This window comes from Sapajus apella, unplaced genomic scaffold (genome assembly GCF_009761245.1).
Source record: "Sapajus apella isolate SASKATOON/1434 unplaced genomic scaffold, GSC_monkey_1.0 scaffold68, whole genome shotgun sequence".
Lineage (NCBI taxonomy): Eukaryota > Metazoa > Chordata > Mammalia > Primates > Cebidae > Sapajus > Sapajus apella.
Window position 1 is genome coordinate 8444874 of NW_022437008.1, and position 18968 is coordinate 8463841.

The 18968-nt window shown below is 38.3% G+C and overlaps 1 long non-coding RNA gene across 1 annotated transcript in view; it reads left to right on the forward strand.

Moving 5' to 3' along the window:
- LOC116530794 overlaps positions 1 to 17698 on the forward strand; it is a 79651-nt gene extending 61953 nt beyond the window's left edge. Inside the window, exons 4-5 of the long non-coding RNA XR_004260131.1 lie at positions 15054 to 15133; positions 16075 to 17698. This is a non-coding gene — a long non-coding RNA (uncharacterized LOC116530794). The remainder of the gene's footprint in view (positions 1 to 15053; positions 15134 to 16074) is intronic.
- Positions 17699 to 18968: the final 1270 nt, after the last annotated feature.

Below are 18968 nucleotides of genomic sequence, written 5' to 3' on the forward strand. Positions count from 1 at the left end.
GAGAGAGATAAAGGAGAGAGAGAAGATGCTCATAAATATTGTTGCAAAAGTGGGTTTTGGGTCGGTGTTTAGGGAAACTGACCCAGTGATGAACGCCAGAGACTATGGGCGGGTCTTCCCCCGTGTGGGGCGTCCCAGGCACAGTCTCTGGAACTCTGCAATTGCTTTGCTTTCCCTGGAGTAGTGGGGAGACCTGAGGCTACTGCGGGACCACGCACAACACCACTCCCTGCCCTTTTTCCTCTATTGTCACCCTGGATAAAGAGGTGTCCCCCAGCTTGGTAGAAATACACACACTGCTGATGTTTTCATCCTTTTTTCAGGTGGAATGGCGGGACACACTGATTGGTCCTGGCCAGTCAAGGTAAATGCTTGTTTACCTGGCATAACAACACCCCCTCCATCTGCCAGGTGGCCTGGTTGGCACAGTAAATTATATGATCACCCCAAGTGGCAGGCATTTTACACATTGCCTCAGGGGACTTGGAAACCCTACTTACACTTACAAACTGGGAGGAGTGACATCAAAGAGTCTGTTTCAGGGTTATCTGTGCGAAGCCGAGGCCATGACCAGCACATGTTCAGAGGACAGTAACAGTGATGCATTTGCTCCTAGGTATGAAATCTATGCTCATCATAAGGAAAAAAAAGGAACGCTACAGAAAATGTCACTTAAAATGTGTACAAGTGTTTACTTCTAGGAGAAAAAAAGCTCATTTTTAACTCTTGAGGCCTAGTTTATTGGTAAATAAAAAAAAAAAAGCCAAGTCTCACATCTATTTTCTGAGTTGTTGCTCAAGTTGTTCCAGTCTGAAATTCTTCAGAATGGCTTTGGTGAGTGTCAGATCAAAGTCTACATTTGTTACATCAGAAGAGCTGTTCCTACACGGACTTGGCAGTTGTCTAAAAGAATATCAGAAATTAAGAAGAATGGAGCATAAGTAAACAATGATTCTCTTTCACGCTTTGTTTGGAGAGAGTTGCTTTTTTTTTTTTTTTTTTTTTTTTTTTGCCCTGGGAAAAAATGTAGCTGTCTCGTATCCATGTCATTCTAATCAAAATCACAGTCTCACATGTTGTGTTTCCAAAGTCAGGTTTCCAAGCTGGGATGCAGTTGGGTGGAGGCGGTGTGGGCAGATTGGCCACGGGAATGCTGCCTTTCCCCTGCTTGGATGCCCCACATCCCTGACCACGTATTTCCACTGCCGCAAGCTCACGTGATGTGGCCTCATCATGAAACAGAATTGCTGAGGACCTTATCCAGCCTTACAGGGGCCATGCACGAACACCAGATGGAGGACTTCTTTCCTCTGCCCCTTTTATTTTATTTTTATGTTTGGAGACAGTTTCTCACTCTGTCACCCAGGCTGAAGTGTCTGTACCCAGTGCCTGACATGGCGGTGGGTATGCAGCCTGGGCTCAGGGAAGTTGTGTTGAGCGACGGAGCAGTCATGATATGACCTTAGTTTTTTTGTTATTTTAGAGGGAAAGGGTAGCCTGAGTCATCTTAACATTCTTCTTGGTAATCCCATTGATTGTGGGATTCTGGTGAAGCCATGGACAGATTCTTTGCAACTTGTGTGCCTGGCCCTTCAGGTAGGGTGGTCATACACACTGAGGGGTCTGGACCAGCCAAGGTAAATCCTTGTTTTCTTGGGATAAACACACCCCTCTCCATCTGCAAAGTATTCCAGTTGACCCAACAAATTATATGATTACCCCAGGTGGCAGGCAATCACAGCTCACCGTAAGCCTCAACCTCCCTGGATCAAGCTATCCTCCTGCCTCAGCCTCCCTGGTAACCGAGACTACAAGGCATATACCACTAGGCTTGGCTAATTTTTAGGTTTTTTTTTGTTGTTGTTGTTGAGACAAGGATCTTGCTGTGTTGCCCAGGCTGGTCTTAAACTCCTGGGCTCGAGTGATCCTTCCTCCTCGGCCTCCCAAAGCAGTTTGATTAGAGTGATGAGTGGCTGCACCAGGCCCTCTTTCCTCTCTTAAGATGTTCACTCTGATGTGAACACGGTCACTTTTATTCCAGGGCCCTGAGCTGTGTGTCTGGGCAGTGTGCTAGCGTGTACACAGCTCTCAAGCTGTGCTTTGCTGCTTATTAGCTGAGCTCACTCAGGCGCATCCCTTTGCTTTCTGTTCCCATTCTCTCACCTTCCGACGGGCACAACTAGGCCTGGACTCTGTGCGAGGTTTGTTACTAAAAGGGTGGGGAATGGTTTCCCATGATGCCATATGGGTTTGGGAACCCTTGCTGAACGTAGTAGCTGGTGAATGAGTGCTTACCAAATGAATGAACGCATGGATTGAGGAGGAAATACAAGAATAACACAAGGCAGTGTCTGGTTGGTGGTGCTCCCTTGTGCTTGGTACAGATGCTGGAGCCTGGGTTGGCTCGCCCATTCGGAATGCAACACAGCTGATGCCAGCTGCAGGGCTTCACATGTGAAGGGTCAGGGATACGTGTTGCAAAGAATCTGTTCATGGCTCCACCGGAATCCCCCAACCCCCAATCCCACAGAATTCACAATCCCAGAAGATGACTCCGGCCACCCTTCTCCACCTCTAGAATAATAAGACACATGAGGAAGTCATATCATGACTGCTTTCTCACTCAACACAACTTTACCTAACTCAGGCTGCACACCTGCTGCTATGCTAGACACTGGGGTACTGAAAGGCAGAACGTTGTGCCCACCCTCATGAGCTGGAGGGAAAGTTAAGATGCAAATGATTACCATGAACAATGCAAGTGGTAGAGTCTGTAGCTGATATCGTCCTTTGCCCATCAGCACTCACTCCTTTCCTTTCTCTACCCTGTTCTCAGCCCTTGGTGGCTGATGTGCATGAATTATATGTAGGGGCCTGGGCCACATGGCCTCTGGTTGGTTTCTGACAAAGGGGAACCCTGGCAAGAGCCTGGAGGGAGGCAGAGAGGGATTAAGCTGAGAGTATTTCATCTGCCGGGTCTCTCCCCCTCTGTGGTGGCCTTGGGGTAGTTGCTTCCTGGACCAAAAGTCTCTGCTGTTCTCAAAATAATGTGGGATTCTTTCCTTCCAGGCCCTGGAGGTTTCTCTCTTTCTGCTAGGTCCAGATAACAGACACTTATCACTTTGTAGTCCACCTCTTTGTGCATACACTCTCCCTGGATTATCCTCGGTGGGCTGCACCATCTGTCTGGTGCTGGGATCCTGATTGAGAGCAGGCCACCAGGGAGCTAGAGGTTCCTATGGGACATCTGAGGAAGGAGAGGACATGGGACGGGGTGAAGGAATCCTTCAAGGGCCAGCTGGCATTTGAACTGCCCATGGAAGGTTGATAAGGATTGTCAATGTGCAGTGAGGGATGAAGAGGGAAAGGGCGTTTCACTTGGACAAGGCAGTGTAGTGCTGGGTTGTGGGGCAAGGCCACAGTGAATGCGTTATAGCACTATATGGGTCAATTTCTTGCAAAACCAAAGAGGATAAATGTGAGCAATAGGGAATATGAATGGAAGGTCTTGCTGGCTTGCATTTTGGTAGAGGAGATAAAGATACCTCTAAACGTACATTTAGCATGAAGTTTTCCATGGAAATATCCACGGGAATGTATATAGGTGAAAATCTGTGTCCTTACTGGAAATCAGGGAAGGTAGCCAGCTGCATCACAGCAATTCAACAACATTTCTGTGAAATATAGAGCTCAAAGCAGCAGACCAAGGGTGTGCCTGTCCATGGCTGGCAGCACTCAAATGAACAATTTATCCGGAAAGAAGTTAAGTAGGAGCCCACTTAGAAGGGATGGGGGGCAATGGGGCTCTGTGGGGCTAATCCAGGTTCCCAGTAGTGCAGAGCGTGAAGAGGAGCCTGGGTTTGAATCCCAGTCTGAGTACTTATTAGCCATGTGATTGGGCAAGTTATGTGTCCCCTAGGTATCTTAGTTTCATTGTCTGTAAAATGGGTTTAGTGAGAATCCACGCCTAATAGGTTTGATGTGATGGCTGATTGAGGTGATCCTTGTAGAGGGTGTAGACTAGAACCTGATTCAGGGGAGAGAACTCAATGGATGCTGCTTGGGGTTGCTAATACCCGTGCCCCTAAGTCATGTGCTGACACCGAGAATCCCACCCTGTGTTCATTCCCAAATCCATGAGCTAGAGGATGCTTTCTTATAACTAAGATAAAAGAGATGAAAATGAATGAAAGAATAGGAAGGAGACAAGTTCAGGAGGCAAGTCCAGGAAATTCCAATCACACATGCTAGAAATTTCAGAAGGAAATAGCATAGGAGACCAGAAAACAAAACGTCTTTGAGCTCAGTAAAAACTTTAACTTTTAGATGAAAGCACACTGAGTACCTGAGAACCAGTCATAATGAATGAACAGCTCCCCGTGGAGATCGTGTGCCATGACATTTTTGAATTTCAAGAGTGGATAATACAAGTCAGGAAGTGGGGGCAGAAACTAAGTTGCTATCTGAATTTGCTTCTGTGATGCTAAATGACAGGAGTCCAGGCAGAAATGTTTATAGAGATTTGCAGAAAGATGATTGTTTCTCAATAACAGTACAGAAAGAGGTGGGTAGAAAAATCTAGAAGATGGGCATTTGTCCAGCTCTGTTCAGCAGCCATCATCATGAAAAAGGGCTTGTTCTAGATCAGACATAAAATAAGGGAATAGCCACCCAGTTTGCATCTACTTTGGGCAAACTACCTGTAAAAGACAATTGGGGAAATTTGGGTACAGTTTGGGCATTTAATGGTTGTATTAGTCCGTTCCAATGCTGCTGATAAAGACACATCCAAGACTGGGTAATTTATTAAAAAAAAAGAGGTCTAATGTACTCACAGTTCCATGTGGCTTGGGAAGTCTTACAATCATGACAGAATGCAAAGGCACATCTTACATGGCAGCAGGCAAGAAAGAATGGGAACCAAGTGAAAAAGGAAACCTTTCATAAAACCATCAGATCTCTTGAGACTTATTTACTACCACGAGAGCAGTATGGGGGAGACCACCTCCAAGATTCCATTTTCTCCCACTGGGTCCCTCCCACAGTATGTGGGAATTATGGGAGCTACAATTCAAGATGAGATTTGGGTCAGACACAGCCAAGCCACATCAATGATATTACAGTTAAATGCCATGGAATTTATTGAATAAAAGCACGTTGCAAAACAACATACACAGTATAATCTTACTTTGATAAAATACTCATCTATGTGCATAGCAATAGATCTCAAAGGATATCATCCAGGGTGTTAACCGTGTTAATCTCTGAGTAGTGGAAATACGGTGGTTTTATTATCTTAGTTTTACTTATCTATATTTTCTAATTTTCTACTGTGTACATGTATTGCCTTTGTAATAATAAAAGGTTATTTTTAATTGAAAACACAATTTTACATTCTCTCAAACTATCATTCCCGAGACAACCTTGCAGATTTTGAAATATGAAAGTACTTAGGAAGTATACCACCCATGTGCCCTTCATTAAAAAAATACTCAAAGAAGTGCTCCAGCTGAATGAAGGGCATATCAATAATACAGAACTCAAGAAATAGGAAGATGGAGTGTAAATGAAGTGACACAAAGCACTAAAAAGGAAAAAATATTTATTCAGAATAATTGTGTTAAATATGACTATGGAGTTTATGGCAAAGGAGAAAATAAGTTATTTAATGGAAATATTTAAATTCCATATATATCAACTAAGATTGGGAGATACAGAGTATATTATATTAAGAGGGAGTACACAGAATTTATGATTTTACATCAGGGTAAATAGAGAGATATTGTACATTTTCAATGTTGATAAATAGAGAAAAATATATTTTCTCAAAATTTTAGTCCAACTATGTGAGTATAACAATAAGATGCTTAATTTCCATATCACTAATTATTTTGTAAAGAGCAAATAAAACTAGGTCTACAAACAAAAGATTAAAATAAAAACCCACAAGTAATCAGAAAACAAAGTATTAAATCAGGAGACAGAAGAAAGACCAAACCTATCAAATATGACAAAAATCATGAATCAGCTATTCTTTCTATAAGAGCCTCTCAAAAGATGTTTCCTGGTTAAACAGGAGGTGAGTCAAAATCCGTAAGTCAGGAATAGAGAGTATGAGCTATAAAAATTCTAAAATAAGAACTGAAATCCAGTGAAATATTTAGGTCTATATAATTGGGTCAACGTGGCTATTATACAAAATGCAAAATAACGCTCGACACATAAAATAACAGTTGCTAAAAATGACGATAGTTTGGGCTTAAATATTTCTAATGAAGAAAGCCAGAAAGGGTGGAGAAGAACAATATTCATATTCTCATTTTACAAAGATGATCTAAACATAGTAGTTCCTGTGTTCAGTTCATGTAGAACCAACAATTATAAAAATGAAGTGAAGTTGGCCAGGTGTGGTGGTTTATGCCTGTAATCCCAGTATTTTGGGAAGCTGAGTCAGGCAGATCACCAGAGGTCGGGAGTTCAAGACCAGCCTGGCCAACATGGTCAAAAACAGTCTCTACCAAAAGTTCAAAAATTAGGCAGGTGTGGTGGTGGCACCTGTAATCCCATCTACTCAGGAGGCTGAGGCAGGAGAATTGCCTCAACCCAGGAGGTGGAGGTTGCAGTGAGCCAAGATCACGCTAGACCTGGGAGACACAGCGAGACTCTGTCTAAAATAAAACAAATAAAGATAAGTTGTCTTTTATTTATTTTTGTTTAATGTTATGAAAGTGTAACACACACAGAAAAGGGGTATATGATCAGCTCAGTGAATTTGCTCATGATGAACTCAGCTGTATAATAAGCACTGTAGATCAGTAGGAAGAGCCTGACTAAAACCTAGAGGGGACTTCTTGCTTCCTTCCCGAGAAGCAAGTTTCTGCCCTTGCCAAGAGTAATCACTATCCAGACTCTTGCTAAACATAAATTGAGTCATAGAGTATGCATTTGTTCTTCCAGATTCTCTCAACATTATGTTTGTAGGATTTCTTTGGAGAACGCGGTTGTCGATTTTCTGTGTTCTCTGCTGGAGTGCATCCCGTTGTATGATGACTCACGATTTCCTTATCCATTGGACTGTTGATTGCATTTCAGGAGTTTCCAGTTCTTGATTATGGCACTGCCATGGATCTACTAATACATGTTTTTTTTTTTTTTGTTAAAAATATCTGTGCATTTTTGTTGGGTATGGACTTAGGAGTAGAATGGCTGAGGCAAAGATCCACACAGGGTCACGTTCAGTAGATACTGCCAAATACTTTTCCAAAATATTGCAATTTATACCACCAAGAAGGGTGTGTGAGAGATCCAGTTTGTCTATATACATTGGCATTTTCCACCCTTTCAATTTTAGCAACTCTGATGATTAGAGCACTGTATTTTAATTTTAATTTAAACTCTGGTGACATTTTACATTTCCTTGTCTAGTATTAAATGTTTTTTTATGTGTTTGTTGGTAAGTTAGAAGTCTTTTTGTAAAGTATCATGTCTTTGGACCATTTATCTATTTTAAAAATCTTTTTTTTCTAATTAAACAATAAGAGTTCCAAATATGTATTTCAATAAGAGACCTTTGCTGGTGAGGGGTGTGTGTGTGTGTGTGTGTGTTTCTTCTAGCATGGTTGGTTGGCCTTTTTATTCCTTGTGTTTGTGGTGTGTGTGTGTCCTTATTAAGAATTTGTATGGGGCTGGGCACGGTGGCTCACTCCTTTAATCCCAGCACTTTGGGAGGCCGAGGCGGGTGGATCACCCGAGGTCAGGAGTTCAAGATCAGCCTGACCAACATGGAGAAACCCCATCTCTACTAAAAATGCAAAATTAGCTGGGTGTGGTGGTGCATGCCTGTAATCCCAGCTACTCAGGAGGCCGAGGCAGGAGAATAGCTTGAACCTGGGAGGCAGAGGTTGCAGTGAGCTGAGATTGCGGTGAGCTGAGATTGCGCCATTGCACTCCAGCCAGCCTGGGAAACAAGAGCAAAACTTCAATTTGTGTGTACTCACATTTACAAGATGTTTACCTCTTAAAGTTTTACTGCTTAACATTTCACATGTAGAGCTGCAGCCCATCTGGAATTGATTTTTGTGTATGATGTGAGATAGGGTTCAAGATATATTTTTTTCTAGAACTTCTAGCAGAATCTTCAGTTGGGGATCTTGCCTTGCAGGAAGCTCACCCACCTACCTCACCCTCTTATCTATGAGTAGACAACCAAGGATCATCAGGGATGTGTGTGTGTGTGTGTGTGTGTGTGTGTGTGTGTGTGTGTGTGTCTGTGTCTGTGTCTGTGTGTCTGTGTAGCAGGTAAAAGAGAAAGGCCAATATAAAATCAAGATAAAGCAAACGTTCCAAAAGGACATTCGGTGTCTTTCAGGAAGAGGTTACATTCAAGAACAAGAACAGTAGCCTAGGGAGAAGGGTTGCTCAGAGAACAGAAAATATCTTAGAGATTAAAATCATGATTGCCAAAATAAAAGAGGCAATAAAAGGTCTGGAAAGAGGAGAAATTACAAGATAAGAGATAAGAGAAATAAGGGATCAATCCCAAGAGGTCTAATCCCTATTACTGAATATACTAGCAGCAGAGAAGAGAAGATGCTGAGACAGAAAAAGTGGTCAGGAAACAATAGAAGAAACCACCCCCAAAGGATAGTAGTCTTTATATTGGAGAAGTTCTCTGAGTTCTCAGAACAGCAATGAAAAAGACATTATGGCTGGATTTATCACGGAGCAATCCCAAGGCGCTGGGAGTAGGGTGTGAAGAACAGACCTGGGAACGCTGCAGCTCTTGGTGAGGGTTTGTTAATATCATTATCATAAAAAATTAAAGCAAGAGAAATAAGTCACCCCATGAGAATCAGACTGGGATTTGAGTTTTCAAAAGTAACACTTGGATGCTAGAAGACAATGCTTTCAACATTTGGGGGAGAAGAAATAATGGAACCTAAAATCCCATGTGCAGAGTTTAACCATCACTCAAAAGTGGAGGTTGGTCCAAAGGCAAAGACTCAGTGAAGACTCAGAAAGCTGATCCACTAAGCACCCTCTTAATCAATCAGCTTTATGGGAGTAAGATTTACATAGAATCAAAGTTTCCATAGTTAATCTTGTAATTTGAAGAGATTTGATGCATGCTTGATTATGACAGAACAGTTCCATCGCTCCAAAAAGCTTTCTTTCACTGTTTTTCATTCTTGAGAATTTCATATAAATGGAATAGTGGAAAATGTTGTCTTCTGTGGCTTCTTTCCCTTGGTATAACACTTTTGAGATTCATCCATATTGTTTAGTGGTTGAGTAACTCATTCCTTTTTCTTGCTATGTGGTAGTCTATTGTAAGCCCATAGGAGAATGTCTTTTTCTACCACCAGAAGAGGTGTGTTTGGGTTGCTTTCAGTTTTGGGATATTATGCCCTGATTGTCTGTATACTAGTCTTTGTGTGAATGAATGTTTTATTGCATTTAAGTAAATATCTAGGCATGCAATGGCTGCACTGCATAGTAAACATATGCCTCACTTTATAAAAAACGATCACACTCTTTTCCAAAGTGGCTGTTCCGCTTTGTATTCCCAATGGATGAGGATTCCAGTTGCTTCACATTTTTGGCAGAATTTGGCATCTAACAATTTTTTTATTTCAATAGTTTCAGGGGTACAAGTGATTTTGGGTTACATGGATGAATTGTATGGTGGTGAAATCTGGGCTTTTAGTGTACCCATCACCTAAATAGTGGACATTGCACTAGGTAACATTTCATCTCTCATTCCTCTCGCATTCTCCCATCTTCTAAGTCTCCAATGTCCAATATGCCAGTTTACATGCCTTTGGGTATCCATAGCTTAGCATCCACTCATAAGTGAGAACATGCAGTGTTTGTTTTTTCGTTCCTGAGTTACTTCAGTTAGGATAATGGCCTCCAGTTTTGTCCAAGTTGCTGCCAAATAGATTATTTCATTCTCTTTTATGGCTGAGTAGTGTTCCATGATGTATATATACCACGTTTTCTTTATCCACTCATTGGTTGATGGGCACTTAGGTTGATTCTATATCTTTGCAGTTGTGAATTGTGTAGCAGTAAACATGCATACAGGCGTCTTTTTGATACAGTGACTGCTTTTCCTTGGGGTAGATGTCCAGTAGTGAAATTGCTGGATCAAATGGTAGTTCTACTTTTAGTTATTTGAGAAATCTTCATACTGTTTTTCATAAAGGTTGTGCTAATCTACATTCCCACCAACAACGTGTAAGTGTTCCCTTTTCATGGCCTCCACGCCAATATTTATTGGCTTTTGACTTTATATTAATGGCCATTCTGGTTGGGCTCTTGGGATTTTTTACACCATTCTAATAGGTATGTGATGGTTTCTCATTTTGATTTTAATTTACATTTCCCTAATGTCTAATGATGTTGAACATTTTTTCTCATGTTGATTTGCCATCCATACATTCTTTTGTAAAATGACAAAATCTTTTGCTAATTTTTATTTTTTATTGCACTGTGTAAGTTCTTTGTATACTCTGGTTACAAGTCTTTCTATGATGTACTGTTTTGTGAAAATTTTTCCCCAGTCTTGGCTTGCGTTTTCATTTTCATAATGGTGTCTTTTGAAGCACAAGTGTTTTAAATTATAACAAAATACAATTGATCATTTCTTTTTTCTGTGTCTTTTCTTTGTGTATCTAAGAAATCTTTGCCTAATCTAAGGTCACAATAACTTTCTTTTATATTTTATTCCAGAATATACAAAATCACTTCCTACATTTAGGGCTATGATTCATCTTGAGTTAATGTTTGTATCTGGTGTGATGTCAAGTTCCTTTATTTATTTATTGCACATGGATGTTCGATTTTTCCAGCACATTTGTTAAAGAGGCTATCCTTTCTTCACTGGATTTTCTTAGGAGTTTTGTCAAAAATCAGTTGACCATGTTTGAGTGGGTGTATTTCTGACCTCTTTATTTCATTCTGTTAAGCAATAAGTGTATCCTTTAACTAATACACACTTTTTTCACTACTGCAGCTTCATAGTAAGCTTGAAATCAAGTAATATGAGTTATTTAACTTTCTTCTTTTCCAAATTTCTTTAGCTAATCTAGATCATTGCAATTCCATATAAATACACATGTACACACAGATATACATATATAGAACTATATATATTTATATATAAATAACACACATATATGTATATTTTTATACACACACATACACACACCTCAATTTAGGTATATATATACATGCACACATATATGTGTGTGTGTGTATATATATATATGTGTATATATGTATACACACACATAGATATGTATATATGCATATATCCAGCATATGTATGTATATGTGTGTGTTATTTATATATAAATATATATATTATATTATAGTTTATATTATACAGAAATATAGTCATTTATATATAAAGATACTATAGTTTATATTTTATATACATATATGCTTGCCAATTTCTACAAAACTGCTATTGGGATTTTGGTTAACATTGCAATGAATCTATAGGTTGATTTGGAGAGAACTGACGACTTAATACAGTGACTCTTCTGATCCAAGGACATGTAATCTCTCTCCACGTGTGGAGCTTTCGTTTTCTTTCTTGCAGCCATGCTGGGGAGCTTTTTAGTTTATAGGCCTTGCACCTATCTTGTTAAATTTATCCCCCAGTAGTTTCTATTTTTGAGGCTATTGTGCAGGCATACCTGGTTTTATTGTGCTTTGCTTTATTGTGCTTCGGAGATATTGTGTTTTTTACAAATTGAAGGTCTGTGGCAACTCTGTGTCGAGGAAGTCTATCAGCATCATTTTTCCAATAGCATGTGCTCACTTCAGGTTTTGGTGTCACATTTTGGTCATTTTTGCAATATTCCAAACTTTTTCATTATTATTGTATCTGCTATGATGATTGGTGATCAGTGATCTTTGATATGATTATTGTAATTGTTCTAGGGCACCAATGAACTGCACCCATATAAGACAGTGAACTTAATGAATGTGTGTGTTCTGACTGCTCCATCGGTTAGCCATTTCTCCTTCTCTCTCCCTTTCCTTGGGCTTCTATATTGTCTGAGACACAGCAACATTGAAATTAGGACAATTAGTAACCCTACAGTGGCTCCTAAGTGTTCAAGTCTCTCATTTTAAATCAAAAGTTAGAAATGATTAAGCTCAGTGAGGAAGACATGTCAAAACAGAGATAGATAGGCTGAAAGCTAGGCCCTTTACACCACAAAGCCAAGTTGTGAATGCAAAGAAAAAGTTTTTGAAGGAAATTAAAAGTGGTACTCCAGTGAACACATGAATGTTAAGAAAGCTAAACAGACCTGTTGCTGATATGAAGAAAGTTTTAGTGGTCAGGTTAGAAGATCAAACCAGCCACAACATTCCCTTAAGCCAAAACCTAATCCAGAGCAAGCCCCTAACTCTCTTTAATACTGTGAAGGCTGAGAGAGATGGAGAAGTTGCAGAAGAAAAGCTGGAAGCTAGCAGAGGTTGGTTCATGAGGCTTAAGGAAAGAAACCATCTCTATAACATAAAAGTACAAGGTGAAGCAGTGAGTGCTGATGAAGAAGCTGCAACAAGTTACCCAGAAGATTTAGCTAAGATTATTAATGAAGGTGGCAACATTAAACCAAAGATTTTCAATGGAGACAAAACAGACTTTTATTGAAAAAAGATGCCATCTAAGACATTCACTGCTGGAGAAGAGAAGTCAATGCCTGACTTCAAAACTTCAAGCACAGACTAACCCTCTCATTAGGGGCTAATGTAGCTGGTGACAATAATTACAACCAATGCTCACCAGATATTCTGAAAATTCTAGGACCCATAAGAGTTATGCTAAATTTATTCTGCTTGTCCTCTATAAATGAAACAACGAAGTATGAATGACAGCTGCTTTGTTTACAGCATGGTTTACCAAATATTTTAAATCCATTGTTGAGAACTACTACTCAGAAAAAAAAAGATTTTTTTGTTTTCAAAATATTGTTGCTCATTAACAAAGTACTGGGTTTACCTGAGAACTCTGATGGAGACGTACAAAGAAATTAATGTTGTTTTCACAGCTGTTTAATACAACATCAGTGTTACAGCCTATAGATCAAAGTGTAATTTCAAATTTCAAATCTTATTATTTAAGAAATACATTTTGTAAGGCAATAGCTGCCATTGATAATAATTCCTCTGACAGATCTGGACGATATAAATTGAAAACCTTCTGGAAGGGATTCACCTTCTTGGATGCCATTAAGAGCATTTGTAATTCATGGGAGGAAGTAAAAAAATGAACAGTAAAAGTTTAGAAAAAGTTGATTTTGAGGATTTCAAGATTTCAGTGGGGGAAGTAACTGGAGATGTGGTAGAGATAGCAAGAGAACTATAATTAGAAGTAGAGCCTGAAGATGGGACTGAATTGCTTGCAATCTCATGATCAGGCTTGAATAGATGAGGAATTGCTTCCTTATGGTTGAACTAAGAAAGTGGTTTCTTGAGATAGAATCTATTCCTGGTGAAAATGCTGTGAATATTGTTGAAATGAAACAAAGAATTTAGAACAGTACGTAAACTTAGTTGATAAAGTAGTGGCAGGGTCTGAGACGATTTACTCTAGTTTTGAAAGAGTTCTACTGTGGATAGATGCTATAAAACAGTATCACATGCTACAGAGAAATCTTTTGTGTAAGAAAAAGTCAATTGACACGGAACACTTAACTGTTGTCTTATTTTAAGAAATTGCCAGAACTACTCCAATCACCCACCACCCCAATCAGTCAGCAGTTGTCAACACAGACCACCACTGGCAAAGGGATTCACATGTTAGTTGTAGCTTATTTTGGTAGATTCTTTAATATTTTATACACAGATAATCATATTACCTGCAAATAAGACAATTATCTTTCTTCCTTTTCACTAGATAGGAAGGACCATTTTTCTTTTCTTTCCTTGCTGTGTGTTACTGCCTAGACAAGTGTTTATTATAAATGTGGTAATATTTGATGCCCTTGCCATTTAATTGTCCTAGTAGAAAAATGTTCAGTGTTTTGCCATTAAGTGTTTCACCATTGAGAAGTTGAGAAAGTTCCCTTCTGTTCTAGTTTGCCAAGAGATTTTTATTGTTGTTGTTGTTTTTGTTTATTTGTTTTTACCAAGAATAGGTGTTAGAATTTGTCATTTTGTGCATCTATTGAGATCATGCATCTAATGATGATCTCACTGTGAAATTGATACATGATTTGACACTGAAATACATTGATTTTTGATAATTAGGCAATCTTGAATTTCTAGGATAAATTCCACTTGTGCATTATATATACATACACCCATTCATATATATACACAAAATATATATGTATTCCCATGCATACAAATATATATACACAAATATATATATATATGTGTGTGTGTGTGTGTATGTGTGTATGCATATATTACTAGATTCTGTTTGTTAAAGCACTATCATGTTTTTGAGAAAAATTGGCCTGTAGCTTTCTTGTGATGTTGTAATGTTTAAGTAAGCCCCTCCTTAGAAAGGGGTATGTTCTCTAGGAGTATGAGGAACTAAAACAAGAAGAGAAAACAGGAAGACACTGATCTGAGGTCCCAGCATGACAACCATGCAGTAGTTGAAGTAGGCAAGTGGTTTACCATAGGGGTTAGAGAAGAGGGATTTCGAAGGAAAATGTCAGGATATCATAGAATAGAAAATATCTTAGGAGTTTTTAAAAAATAAATATGATAAAAGCAAAAAATGCCACAAAAATAAATGCAATTATAAACTCCAGGAGAAAAACAAAACAGAAATAAAACAACAAAACAAAAAACTGCAAGAATGTCATATATTCAACAGGAAGCTAACAAAATTCCTCCATTAAACACTTGATGCAAAAAATTAGACTCCACTTCATTTTTGTGCAGGAATGTTCTTCTCTGAATCTCCAGGATCTATGGCCTTGAGGTTCCGAGAAGAAGGTAGAATTCTGGCACATATTTTTGGCCTGCACTAAACAGTTTCATTGTGATAATACTGATTCATGGTTTTCATGTTTTAGAATCACCCTAAGAAGGATGTACGGAAGACTTGACTGATTGGAGGATCAAAATATGTTGGGGGGAAAATGTACAAGGAGGAGTAAGGACACAGATGTCCTGACTTTACACTGTGGGGGATTAGAAGCCACCATCAAACATCATGAAACAGGAATAAGAGTTGTAGTACATTGCTTAAGCTTTAAAAGGTAACCAAAGGAAAAACCAACATAACACGCCGTAATTGTAAGACATGGGGAAGGGAATATAAAAGCAGAGGGTATATATTTTAGTTCCATTTTGAGATGTTTATCCAGTATTATTCAGCTGGTCAGCTGCAAGTGTACAGGAAGCTTGATCAAAGAACAGACTGAGAAGAAAAGACATTTGCCAGGTTTAAGGAAAGAAACTGAGGGGAAAATAACACCAGTGCAGAATGTAAAAAATAGAAGTAGCAAAGAAAAGAATTAATACTGCAGAAACCTGAGTCAGGGGGCTGGGAGTATGAACAGGCTTTAGACAGTCTTGGAAGATGCAAAGGAAAATGAAAAATAAATAACAACCACGAGAGAAAGGAAGGCATATATGGAAGGCTATTGGGGCACGCTTGCCATAGCAACACGTGGGCTGACCGACCTAGAGCATACAACAAGTGGAAACCAAAATAGCATGCAGTTACACAACAAAAATCATCTTGAAATGAAGAGAAAACTAAATTGACAGAAATGACTGGGCTTACTGTGTTCTGAATAATATATACAATAAGGCCTGGTGAAAATTATTAAAATTCAAGGATGAATCCAACAAACATCCAGGCCTGAAAAGCAAATTGCAAAGAAAATTTAAAATACCGTGGTTTGGTCAGAATTTCCTCAGCAACATCAGATTCCAGAAAGTCTGAGAAAATAGGTCAAGAAGATTTGTGATGGAAAAACATGTGATCTGAGAATACTATATTCAGTCCACTTGTTTGTCTTTAGTAAAAGCTGTAGGAACAAGTCTCCAACGTACAAGGACTCACACCCATTTGCTTTTTTATTTTAGCAAACCAAAAGATCCACAAAAGAAGAGGCTGTCTTATGAAAGGACTGATCATAGAACCAAGCCAAATAGTACTGATAATTAACATTACAAGACTGCATCAAAATATTCTTATTCTAGGGAGAAGAGCTGCACAATATAGAAATAATTACAGCTAAAATTAGTAGGGTCAGAAATATCAGAGCACACAAATTTAGAGAAAAGTGTGTGATGAGGATGGAACCAGAGATAATGATAGTATGTAGAATCTTCATCTTTTGTAGAAAATACTAAAACATCTTGCTTCATATCTGAAACTGATAATTGATAAATACATGTTTAAAGATTTTATATAAAGTTAAAACATAGCCACCACCAGAAATATAATCTAACTGTACTACATCCAAATTACCAGATGGGAAAAAAATAAAACAGACCTTATATAGAGCAAAAGAGAAAGAGGAAGAAAACATTAAAAAGACAAAGTATAAAATACAGCAAAGTAAGAGTAAATATGTCTACTGTAGCAACAAATACTCAGTTTAATAGTTAAATGATCTTATAGTTGTCCAAAACCCACAAGTTTTGCAGGTGTTGTATTAAAGAGAGGTATTTAAGAATGGCCCAGTCTGAAGGTAAAAGTTTGGAGATGTCATACAAATACAAGCAGAAATAAAGTAGGGGTAAACACAATGATATATCAACGAGTTAAAAATCACATTAAATGCTGATTAGTAATACATTAAAGCCCTTGACAGCACAGATTCTGCTTCATACATTGCTGGTGGAAATATAAAATAGTGCAGCCACTCTGGAAAACAGTTTGGCAGTTCCTCAAGAAGTTAAAGATAGTCTTACCATATGACCCAGCAATTTTACTCCAAAGTGCATATCCAAGAGAATTGAAAACATATGTTCACCCAAAAACGAGTATATGAATGTTCATAAAGGTATTATTCATATTAGCCCCAAAGTGGAAACAATCCAAATGTCTATCAACTGATGAAGGGATAAATAAAATGTGGTATATCTATACAATGGAATATTATTCAGCTATGACAAGGAGTGAAGTAATAACACTTGCTAAAATATGGATGAACCTTAAAAGCATTATGGTAGGTGAAAGAAGTCTGGCACAAAAAGCCATATATTGTATGATTCCATTTATATGAAATGTCCAGAATAGGCAAATCTATATATAGAGAAAGCAGATGAGTGATTGATAGGGGCGTGTGGGTGAGTGAGATTAGTATTGATTGCTAATGGTACAAGATTTCTATTTTGGGTAATGAAAACGTTCTGTAATTAGATAGCAGTGATGGCTACACAACACAGTGAATATGCTAAAACTCACTGAAATGTATTATATACTAAAACTCACTGAAATGTATTATATACTAAAACTCACTGAGTTGTATTATATTTAAAGTGGCAAATTTTATAAGTGAATTCTATCTCAAAGCAAATAATTTTAAAAAGAGCAAGGAATCTAGAACCAGGGTTGAAGAACACTTCTGACCCTCTCTTTATGGTGCCTAGAGCTTGGTATTAAATGTCCTTGTACCTCAGTTCCTAATCTGTATAATGAGAATAATAATATCTACCTCATTTGTTGTTGCAGGAATTAAATGACTTAATATTTTTGAGATTCCTGGTGTATCAGACCATTCTCATGCTGCTACTAAAGATATACTCAAGACCGGGTAATTTATAAAGGAAAGAGGTTGAATTGACTCACAATTCAGTATGGTTGGAGAGGCCTCAGGAAACTTACAATTATGGTGGCAGGGGAAGCAAACATGTCCTTCTTCACATGGCAGCAACAAGGAGAAGTGCCTAGCAAAAGGGGGGAAAAGCCCCTTATAAAACCATCGAATCTCATGAGAACTCACTCAGTATCACAAGAACACCATGAGGGTAACTGCCCCATGATTCAATTATCTCCCCCTAAGCCCCTCCCACAAAACATGGAAATCATGGGAACTAAAATTCTAGATGAGATTTGGGTGGGGACACAGTCAAGTCATATTACCTGGCATAGCTAACGCTATATAAGAGTTGTTACATAAAATGTAAAAAGTAAGTAGGTCTAAGAGCATGTCAGAGTGATGTAATAATTCAGAACAAAAGAGCAACTGTCTTGGATGGTTTTGAACAAAATCACAAAATATTCACTTCGATAAAGGATGAAAAAGAAATGACAAACTCTACAGCTATAACGGTGGTGCCTCATGCATCTCTCAGCCCTTGACTCACCAAGCTGACTGAAGAAGTCTCAGCCATGGACCTCACACCAATGAACATCCTTTTCACAGAACACAAATTAGGCCATCAAAATGTTGGTAGGTTCAAAAACTAGATATACTACAAGTTATATTCATTGACCAATTTAGGAATAGTATCAGATAACAACAGAAAAATGCCCATTTGTTATTCTAACCATTTATCAATTAAAACAATAACACTAGTGTTCAAAAACCAGAACAAAACCAAACCTTTAGGCTGAAGACTAAAGCAAAACTGTAATTATAGAATAGCTTGTACTCAGTACAGTACCAAGAGGAAAAATTCATATTCTTTACCCTTTAAGAGTCAAAACAAAAAAGACATTAAATTAAGTAATTCAGGATTAAGAATTACAAGAATTAAACTAAAAAAGTGGATTAAAAAGCAACACATTAGAGCCAAGTAATGATAAAAGCTGAAATGTGATGAGCTAGGAACCACATAAATAAATAAATAAAATAAAACTAAGAGCTGGATTAAACTATGGTAAAATAAATCAATGATAAAGCCTAAAAAATATAAAAGTATACTGGTAATAAGGAGAAAGTGAAAGAACCACAAACAGAATTAAAAGACAGAAGAGACCACTTTGTAAAGTTCCGGTGTAAAAACTTTGACCACATGGATGAAAT